The sequence below is a fragment of the Nannobrachium achirus genome (assembly GCF_963921795.1).
Source record: "Nannobrachium achirus genome assembly, chromosome: 16".
Lineage (NCBI taxonomy): Eukaryota > Metazoa > Chordata > Actinopteri > Myctophiformes > Myctophidae > Nannobrachium > Nannobrachium achirus.
Genome location: NC_137823.1, coordinates 26485055 through 26496032, shown reverse-complemented (window position 1 = coordinate 26496032; position 10978 = coordinate 26485055).

Below are 10978 nucleotides of genomic sequence, written 5' to 3'. Positions count from 1 at the left end.
TAAGCACACAACGCCTCGTTGTGTGCTTGTAGATCGGCTGTTTTCACTAGTTTAAATCATTTTTTAAATGATAAATACAAAACAAACGGTTTTGGACATACAAGGTTTCCACCCGACAACGACGAACTATAACTCATGTAATTGGCCCACTGGCTTGTCACTTGTCATGATCTGAAATGGCAAATCTTTGAGTAGCAGCAGCTCTATAGCGCGCAATGAGGGCCTCTGCAACTCTTTTTCCCGGGCTGAATCAGGGGCCCAGCACGTCCGTCCCTGGATGGGATCCTCAAAAAAACAGACACAGACTACAGGAACTGTCTAGACTGTCCACAGCCCCGAATGTCCCGGTGTTTAGGAAAGTAAACTATGTTAGGCCTAATTGACTGGGTGGATCACAAAGAGGGCCCTGTCCTGTGCTTATGGTCACGGATACTTGTTGTCTCTCTGACGTGAGAGGATAAAAGGCTGTGAAATCATGTCTGTTAGCAGGGGCGTCACACCAAATTCTGGGCCCTGGGTATGGGTACAAGGATTCACTGCGGGCCCCCCATGAATGTTAACTATTGAAAAATAGCAGATATACAAGCTCACAGCGCGGCGAGTGCCGCGCTGCGAGCTTGTAGATCTGCTATTTTTGAAAAATCGTGAAAATGTGTGCCAAGAAACCTATGTTTTCATGTCAGTGATGCTCAAACCTTTTCATGTGAAGGACCCCCCCATCTCAAAATATTTAGTTCCAGGGACCCCCCAGAAGCAAAATTTGAGTTACAAATGTTCACTTAAAAAATACATATATTCAAAGATTTGCGCACATTTTCACGACTTTTCAAAAATAGCAGATCTACAAGCTCGCAGCGCGGCACTCGGTGCCGCGCTGTGAGCTTGTATATCTGCTATTTTTCAATAGCTAAAGTTACTAGGGCCCCTCCACCTTGGGCCCTGGTAACTCAGTCCCACTTTCCTACCCCTTGTGACGCCCCTGTCTGTTAGTCCCAACTTAATCAAAGGCTGCTCTGCAGGGCAAAGCCAGGCCACAGGGAGTGGGCTGCTGCTTGCAACACAGACTATATTGTTTCCAGTGCTGTTTGCATGTTTAGATAATATATCACACTACAACCGAGTTTCCTCTAGCATGCACAGACTGCAAAAAGTTACAGACGTATACTTACTGTGTTGTACAGTGGATATACATTCTCACTTTATAAATGCTCTTTGCCCTACTGATGCAATATTGTGCATGTACTGTAGCTACAGTGGCCAGCAAGAGGAAATTGTAAATTAGGTTGTTGCAGCAACATAGAGGATATACTGCAGATAAGACTAAAAAGACAGCAAAAGATAAGCACACAAGTCTCAAAACCCTGGGGGAAAATCTCTGTGTTAATAAATGATGCAAACATGCAAACTGCAGAACAATAACTGTGCATTTAGAGTGTGTCTAAAGCAGTGGTTCTCAAAGTGGGTTCTGGGGACCACCAAGGGTCCATAGCTCCATACGTTCCCAGTAAAATGAGGAACAGTTTGATTTCACGTTAGTTTCACTGGCTAGAAGATAACCCAAAGAGAGAATGTAAGAATGTTCATATCATAGGTTTCACTCTCTCCACTATAGACAGTTGTAGAATGCTGCACTAAATCAAATCTAGCAACAAACAATCTTCTCTTAGGTGGCCCCTAGTAATACATATCAATTTGGGGGCCCTTGAACATTGAAAAGTTTGAGAACCACTTATCTACACTGTATACAGTACATTAAGTCATTGAGTAAAATGTACTGAGATGTAGCCATGAGTTCCTCCTCTCACTTGCTGCCCTGTTGATGCACTCTTGATGAAATAGAGCCTAGATCGGAAATGCAAAATGTAAGCAGGAGAGACAGAAGTTGGCAGAAGTGTGGGGGAGATTAAATATTGGAAAGCGATCTTCATGAAGAATTGGTTACACCAAGCAGCCACTGTAGCTAAACATATTCAGCTGTTTTGCTACAGAACTCTTGATTGTTGATGAAACCTATTTAGCTAGTTGTGGGAGGCTGACATGATTCTCGCCTCTAAGCGTTATCCCCCTGATAGATTTTGCAATGTTCTTCATGAAATACTTTTGGCACAGAATTGGTTCAGCAAAAGCTCATAGATCATTTGGTTTTACTTCTCTCTAGGCTGTCTCTCTAGATTTTCTTCACTCATTTTGTGCGTTCGGTTTTACAGTTTCAGATATCTGGTAGTAGCAGATCGACAAGCACCAAAAGGGTTGCTTTGTGCTGCGTTTCAAGCTTGTAGATCTGATACTTTTGACGCTGATCAACTAGGGCATTCGTTTACCAAGAAACACAAAAAGTTAAAATATGAGCCGGACAGCAACAATATGAAAAGCAGTTAGCCTCGTAAACCACCCCCTTTCCGGATATCGCATTTGCACTTCTGAAATCAGATGCAAATGCGGTTTCCGGAAGGCGGGGTTGTTTACGAGGCTAAAAAGCAGTCAGACATATACCAGAAAATCATTTACTCACAGCGTACATATCTACTCTAGGTATCAGAAGAGAGACCTGCAGCCTGACTTCCCATCAACTCACTCACACAACACACACTTCTCTATCTCTCTATCACTTAAACGCATGCACGCACGCACACACACATGCACGCACACACACATGCACGCACACTCAAATAACTCTCAAATAACAATCTGATTTTCTCTTCTCTCTCACAAACATATATTCATAAACGCACGCATGCATGCGCACACACGCGCGCGCGCACGCACGCACACACACAAACACACACACACGCGCACGCATTCCTTCATTTCCTGGCACGGGAGACAACAGAACGTGTCAAAGGGGCGTCTCACATAACTAGCATGCTCCCATCTGCTTTCACTTACTTCTCACCATCTCCATGTCATGACCCTCTTGCACACCACAGCCCTGCAGCTCGCCGCTTTGGCTCTGTGCAACCTCTCTACTTGATTCTTTTCTCTCTGTCTCTTTTTGCACCTAAATCTTCTATCTCTGACAGTCTCCTCTCTCTTCCTTTCTCTCTCTGCATCCTCTCTTCTTCACTTTCTCTCTCTCTCTCTCAGATAATCCACAGTGTTTCCACATCATACACATCATCCCTCATCACTCACTCCCTCGGGACACCCGCTCTCTTCCTCGCTTTCTCTCCTGTTTCTTGTGGTTTAGAAAACATGCAGGAAAAAGCCATGCACAGCACACAACGTACTTTTCCACACAGAGCAGACATGTGAACGCATTTTGCACACATGCACACTCAAACAAAGACACGCTGACAAAGGTACACAGATACACACACACAGGTAGATAGACACAGTACACACACACGCACGCACACACGCACACACGCACGCGCACACGCACGCACGCACGCATGCATGCACGCACGCACGCGCACACACACACACACACACACACACACACACACAGTCACACACGCACGCGCGCGCCACACACACACAAACACACACACACACACACACACACACAGTCACACACGCACACGCGCGCGCCACACACACACACACACACACACACACACACACACACACACACACACACACACACACACAGTCACACACACACACACACACACACACACACACACACACACACACACACACACACACACACACACACACACACACACACACACACACAGCTATACAATATGATGACAGCTAACTCGCAGTACTTCTCTAAGCAGAAACAGCTGTTTGGACCTCTAGCAGGGAGGCCCCATTGAGTCACTGGTTATGCGTGCACAATGAGGTCATCTGTGACTAGATTATGTTACAATTAGTACTATTTGTTGTTCCTCCTCTGCTATGGTCCCTGAGTCTTGGTGTCTCTGGGCGATAATAGCAGACCGACAGTAATCTTATGTTAACCGCTTTCAACCTGCCGTCTCTGTTTTGGGAAAATAAAATGCGATGATGCAAAGCGAATAATAGCAGATCTACAAGCTCACTACTTGCAGTGCATTGTGAGCTTGTAGATCGGCTGTTTGTTGCTACTTCAGCTCAAAACTAGTCACAAAGTAAGGCATAAATGTTGGTATAGCATTTTCTTTTTACAACTTGCATCAACGTGTGCATTATATGATGGATTTCAGACTAGACATAATCCTCGCAGTACAGCTCAGTTGTGTGATTTCAGCAATAACTTTAGTTTACAAGTACAACGTGCATTCATCTTGTGATTGGTGCTGCGAAATCTGGTTATTGGCCAGGTTTCGCTTGGTGTTGTTAACGACGGGAGACACAAAGCGAAGCAATTTGATCTGTAGCATTTCAGAGTTAATCTAACCAGCCATATTGGCATGGCGGAACTCCTACAAGAAAACACAGCATCATAATAAAATCATCATAGCCGGGAATATGGAACATAAAACGCCCAGTAATGATTTCCAGCATAGGCAACAGGGGTGGAAAAAGTACTCAAATGTTTTACTTGAGTAAAAGTATCAATGCTGTGATGTAGAAATTCTCTGTTACAAGTAAAAGTCTGGAATTCAAACTTTACTTGAGTAAAAGTACAAAAGTGTTGGTATCAAAATGAAGTATTAACTACCAAAAGTAAAAGTTCTTGAAAACAGCAGATCTACAAGCTCACAATGCATCGCATAGCAACGCATTGTGAGCTTGTAGATCCGAAATGTATATAGAGCTGAAGTGGTTAATGTTTGTTTTGTAAGAAGAATCTAAATCTACAAAGTAACTAGTAACTAAAGTTTTCAAATAAATGTAGGGGAGTAAAAGTACAATATTTGGGTGTAGCGGAGTAGAAGTAAAAGTAGGCTATTAGAAATTGGAAATAAAGTAAAGTGCAAATACCTCAAAACTGTACTCAAGTCTACTGTACTTAGTTACTTTCCACCACTGATTGGCAATGCGTTGTCTTGTCTGGTATTCATTTCCCACTCAGCCACTGGACTGTGAATAGTACTGGACAGAGCCAAATATTACTTTATAGGGTGGAGGCTGAATATACATCAAACCAGCTTTAGTTCATGTGAACTTACTAATACAATAACATAGGCTCTGCACGAGTCTCAACAATTAGGATTTAAAAATGTGCATGAATCTGCAGAGCATATGAGAACGTGTTTAAATCACATGTCAGTGAATCCTTTTGGGAGTTGGGACTCAATTCATCTATCAAAAGCTATTACTCATTGTTGTGACAGTGTTTTCAACAGTTCAGTTCAGTCAGGGTCGTTGCTACAAAGGCACATTGTTTCTTAACGAAATGTTCTATGAGACTCACCGCAGAAAATTCAAATTTTATTTCGTAATAAAACATTTTTGTTCTAATATAGAGAGATAGCGCAGGCTACTTTATCTTCCTCTGCCTATTTTACGTTTCAGTTTTAGAAGACGTTTTAGGAGGTTAGTCAAGTCATACACATATTCAATCAGATTTGACTGTGTGAGGAAATACGTGTATAACTGATCGTTCATGAAATAACAACGTTTCTTTGAAGAGATCCAAGAGATTTAATGCCCGTTCGAGAAAGTGCTTTCTTTCTTACCCAGTAACACATTGTAAGAGGAAAGAAAGCTTGTGCTTGGTTGAGAAACATCAAAATAGAAATGTTATTTGAAAAGTAATTGAAAAGAAAATGAGGCATGTTTAGAGTAACACTGTAGATATGGGGGGCAGATTACAAATGTACAATGAAATACTGCTTGTGATGGCTGTTAATTACAGGAAAATACTGCTTATTGCGACCGTAGGTCGCACTTTACTATCAAAACCACCACAAAGTGTAAGTAAGTAAGTAACTCCGTCTGTCTGTCACACGTCACACGTCACACTCTTGCCCTGCTCATATCTCCACAACCGTTGCCCCGATCCATGCCAAATTTTGCACACACGTTCCTTGCCTGCCAAACTACAACCTCCAAGGACCCCCGGAGCTCCAGGGACCCCCAGGTCCCTGGGGGACCCCCAGATGTTAAAAATGACCAAATCTGCTAAACTGACCAAATGACCACCCCAACGGGGCTGCTCACGGGGAATTCCCGGGGACCACCCACTCCTGGTGCTCCAGAACGGATGCAAAAGTGGTGGCGCCCCCAGTGGAGGACCCCCTACACTGCAGCTCACATAAAATGCCGTAACTCCGGCTAGGAGCGACCGGGACAGCCGGGGCCGGTACCTATTCGTCCGCCTTGCCGGCGCGGAGACCCCACCCCTCATTTCTCACATGGCCCTCTTCTAGCGCCACCATGAGGCCGATTCTTGCAAAACACATTTTTGGACACTGCTCCTACAATTTTTGCCCTAAAATCACGCAAATCGGTACACAGTATGTCTACACTCATCCCATCAACATGAATCTCTCCCATATAGCGCCACCTCCAGGCCGATTTTTAAAAACACATTTTTGGACACTGCTCCTACAGATTTTGCCCTACAATCACGAAAATCACTACACAGTATGTCTACACTCATGTCATCAACATGGATCAGGAAGATTTTAGCAAAACACATTTTTGCCCTATTTGTGGAGATAAGTGACCTACGGTCGCTTATCTCCCGATTAGGGAGTCTTACTGGTTATAATATAGTTCTAACTGTTAATTACCTGCAGTCTCATCTTCTTGCCACAACAACCAGTTGTTTTCTTTCAAAAAAAAATCTTTACCTCAACCAATGGAGGTAATGTTTCTGCCTCTATGTGACCATCTGACAGTCTGTTATCAGGATCTCAAGCAGTTATGATCTTATGAATATGGTAGAACTTGGTGGAAAGGTTGGTCCCGGTCCAAGGGAGAAAAACGAACCCACTTTTCACTATGATTGTCCAAAAGGGGACGATACTGTACAACGAATACATCAGATCTTCAAGCTCACAAGGTGTCCCAGCGCAAAGAGGTCAGCGTTAATAAGTCTGTGTTCTTTCTACTGAGCACATTCTTCTAGTTTGTTTTGGACAGGTTTGCTGCAAGAGGAACTCTGGTGCCTCAGGAGGGAGAAGAGAAAACATTAGAAATTTGGCCCCTGACTCGGCAAGTGAGATAATGCATTTTGTACCTCACAGCGGGTTATATAACCCAGAAATGGATGCCAGTGCAAGTATTTTTCTGTTTATGTTTTTTGTGGTGCTTATTTTGATTCATGCCGTTTATTATTCTAGGGGGGGGTACTACAGCAGAAGGAAACACGTGCACAATTGTGCTGTGGATTGATTGTTCCCTTGTGCTTGACATTACTCATGTATTCACTGTTGATCATGACAATAGGACCGCCGTTTCCCAAACAGTGGGTCGGTACCCATTTGTGGGTCACAGACCAATTTTTATGGGTCACGATTCGAGTAAAATCCCATTTCTTTTCATAGAAAATTTATTTTATTTTGTATAAATGTTCAAACAAACACAAAATAAATTCCTTAAATAGAATATTATAATAATTAAGAAGTAGTGAAAATAGTCAATCTACAAGCTTGTGAGCTTGTGGATCTGCTATTTTCACTAGTTTGGGTCCCGACTCCCGGGTAAGCGTCAAATTTCTCTTTTGGGTCTCGAGCTAAAAGGTTTGGGAACCACTGCAATAGACAATATGAATGTAACAATGTTGTAAATTCATATTTTTGGTGTTCTGCATGGTGTAACCTCAAGCATTCCATAGTTACCGATTGTGTATACGGCATACTATATATACCAGTAAGACGCCCTAAGGGCTAGAAGCGACCGCCAGGGCATGCGGAAACAACAGTCTTGTAAGAGGGGGCGGGGCTTCAACAATTGCAGCTCATCCCTATGGTGGTCTAAGTCCAGACACCAAGTTTTGAGACAGTACCATGCTGCGAACTGGAGTTATGGCTGTTTAAAGGCCAGCCAATAGGAAGACAGGGGGGCGGGGCATCAACAATTACAGCTCGTCCCTATTGGTCCCTATTGGTCGTAAAAAGTGGCACATCGTGTGAGCGTTTTAAAGTTGAAATCACGTTGCTATGGAAGAGTATGCCAGAGTTACGTGTGAGAGCAAAGTGTGACAGCTGCTGCACACGTTTAGTAGACAGAGGGGGCGGGGCTTCAACAATTACAGCTCGTCCCTATTGGCCGGAAAAAGGGCCAAGTCGTGTGAGCGTTTTAAAGTTGAAATCACGTTGCTAGGCACAAGTATGGCAGAGTTACTTGTGAGAGCAAAGTGTCACAGCATGTGACGCACGTTTCTATACTAAGTTGCTCCCTGACAGTCACAATAATTTTACAACTCAACAGTCGATAAAGTCAGAATAGACTAGAGTCTCAACTACATGATGTAATTCATTGTTTTACAGGGTGATTTCACTCAGATTTTCATGGCTTTGTCCACTGATAATATACGTTTTTGGGGAATGCTTTTTTATACTTTGAAAATCTGCTTTGTTGTTTCACAAGTTTTCAAATGAATGTCAATGTCAAAATCTTTTGAAAATGGCAGAACTACAAGCTCGCAATTGTGAGCTTGTAGAACGGCTATTTTCAAAAGGCCGAAATGTATATGGCTGAAGTGGTTAATCCATGTTTTGTAATAATAATCAAAATCTATAGTAACTAAAGTTTTCAAATAATTATAGTGGAGTAAAAGTACAATATTTGCCTCTGAGATTTAGTGGAGTAGTAAGTAAGTAAAAGTACTGAAAATTGGAGATACTCCAGGAAACTAAAAATACCTCAAAATTAAAATTAATTAAGTACAGTACTTGAGTAAATATACTTACTTTACACGACTGGTTAATACTAGAGCTAATCCTCTTGTCAGAGTACTTACAGAGATTCTGCACATTTATAGATACAGTATGGCGAAGCTTGACGTTTCTGGAACATGCTTTTGTAACATTATCGTTGGCCAGGAAAAATATAACGGCATGTCCAAGGGCTCTTCTGCTGCTTCCTCTGTAGAAATGAAGCATTTTTCTTTTTTTTTCTCCCTTTTTCTTTTTTTTTTAAAGGCTGTATCTTTCCTTGTCATGAAACCTGAACTCATGAGTTTCGATAGCTTGTCCTTCTATCACTGGTACTAATTACACTATAATAGAAAATGTCAATAATGTCTAATAGTAATTAGACTCCACTCTTTAACAGTGTGAGATTTATAACTAAATCCTTGAAACTCATAAGGAGCATGTCTTACCTTAAGCAGTAGGTATATTGAAAACTTACATACATCTAGTCAAATATACATAGAGTTCTGAGTGCAAAACAAAAAAGTAATCAAATTCCAGTGCATAGAGCACAATGTTTGTCTTTTCAAGTACGGAGAAGGCTGGGCCTGCAGGGAGCAGATTTTTTACAATTGACAAACCTGGGTGTGATCTCAACGTTTTGTCCCTTTTTTTTTTACATGTGCTTTGTTTTGCTTCTATTTTATGCGTCCATAATGTCGCTTTGTTTGTATTAAGGGTGTTAATACTTAAGGGTTACATTTTTAATTACAATTTGCAACCCTAACCCTTGCATTTTTTGTGATGAACTTTAGTGAAGGGAAAAGACATATGCAAGCTTTAATTCCAGTGATCTTTATTGAAGAGCAAACTTAAGGATTGTTTAATTTCAATTCACCCTTTGTCAGCCTTTTTAAAAACATTTAAAAACATGCTGAGTCACTATACTGCCACTGAGCAGCTCCATTTGACTGAAACCAAGTTTGACATTAGAATTGAACACACAGAATAACAATATGAAACAACTGAATTAAAATGGTAGTGGATGGAATGTCCCACCGAGTGTCCCACAAAGACACAGCAACCAATGGGTGTGAAGAGGGGCGGGACAGCGGGCGGGACTTGACAAAGGGTGAATTATCTTTACAAGTTTAAGCATCCATTATTGTTTTTTTGTTGTTGTTCATAATCAACAAAATGTTTGGAGGGCGATGCCCAGCATCTCTTCACTTTCATAAGCTTAGTGACATCACTGCTGATGTCACTGAGCCAAACCAACTGACGTGAAATGTATTTGTTTGTTATTTATTCATGTATTTATTGGTTTATGAAGTGTTCATGTGTTGACATTTTCTCTTTGGTAATGTAGAGAACATGGTAATGAGAATGGTGGACACGTCATTTTCCTGCCTTAAGAATGCAGTGTTAACCTTATTAAATACTAACCGTATTTGGCTAGTAGCACTGAGAGGTGTGAATTGCCCACCCTCCCACTATCCCAAGTTAACTACACAACTTAACACAGCTGTTAAGGACAGCATGTGTTCACTTCTGACAACAAACTGCAGTCTGAATCTGCCTGCTTACTACCACTTCCCCTGATCCTTTGGCTAGGCTACACTACAGACTCACTGAAACTTGGTTTCAAGAGCACAATAATTGATGCCTTTCATTGATTAGCTCCACATTCTTCTTGTTTAGAGGGATGCGGACATTGTGTGTCTAATGCGAGACACGGATGATGGATGCAACGTGGATACAAAATGCTCAGGGTGTATTGAGAGGCTCAGAGAGCCTATGCTTGGGTGTATTGTCTGAGAGGCTCAAGGTCGATGCTAGGGTGTTTCATCTGAGAAGCAAAAATAGTCTAATCTACAAGCTCACAACGCCTCACATTGCCACACATTGTGAGCTTGTAGATCTGCTATTTCAAGAGACATTTGACTTGCCCATTGGTGTGCTTTGGCTCGGACACAAAAAGTGACTTAAAGTGAGTTAAATACAAACAGCAGTTTGGTGTCTCATGGCCACTGCATCCCTGGAGTTAACCCTTAAGTACCAACATGGGTAGACAAGGATTTTGCATCTTCAACTGCATTCATAGTGATTCCCAATTTGCATTACTTCACTCTATCAGTTCATGCTCTGCGTTTTGAATATGTTGGTTTCACAAAGCCAGAGTGTACAGCTTTGATATGGTATAAATTACAATTGCAACTTTCTTTTTTTCTTTGTCTTTTTTCTTTGCAGAACAGCTGTACATAACTAGGTTCAGAAACTGACAAAAACATCTGTATACA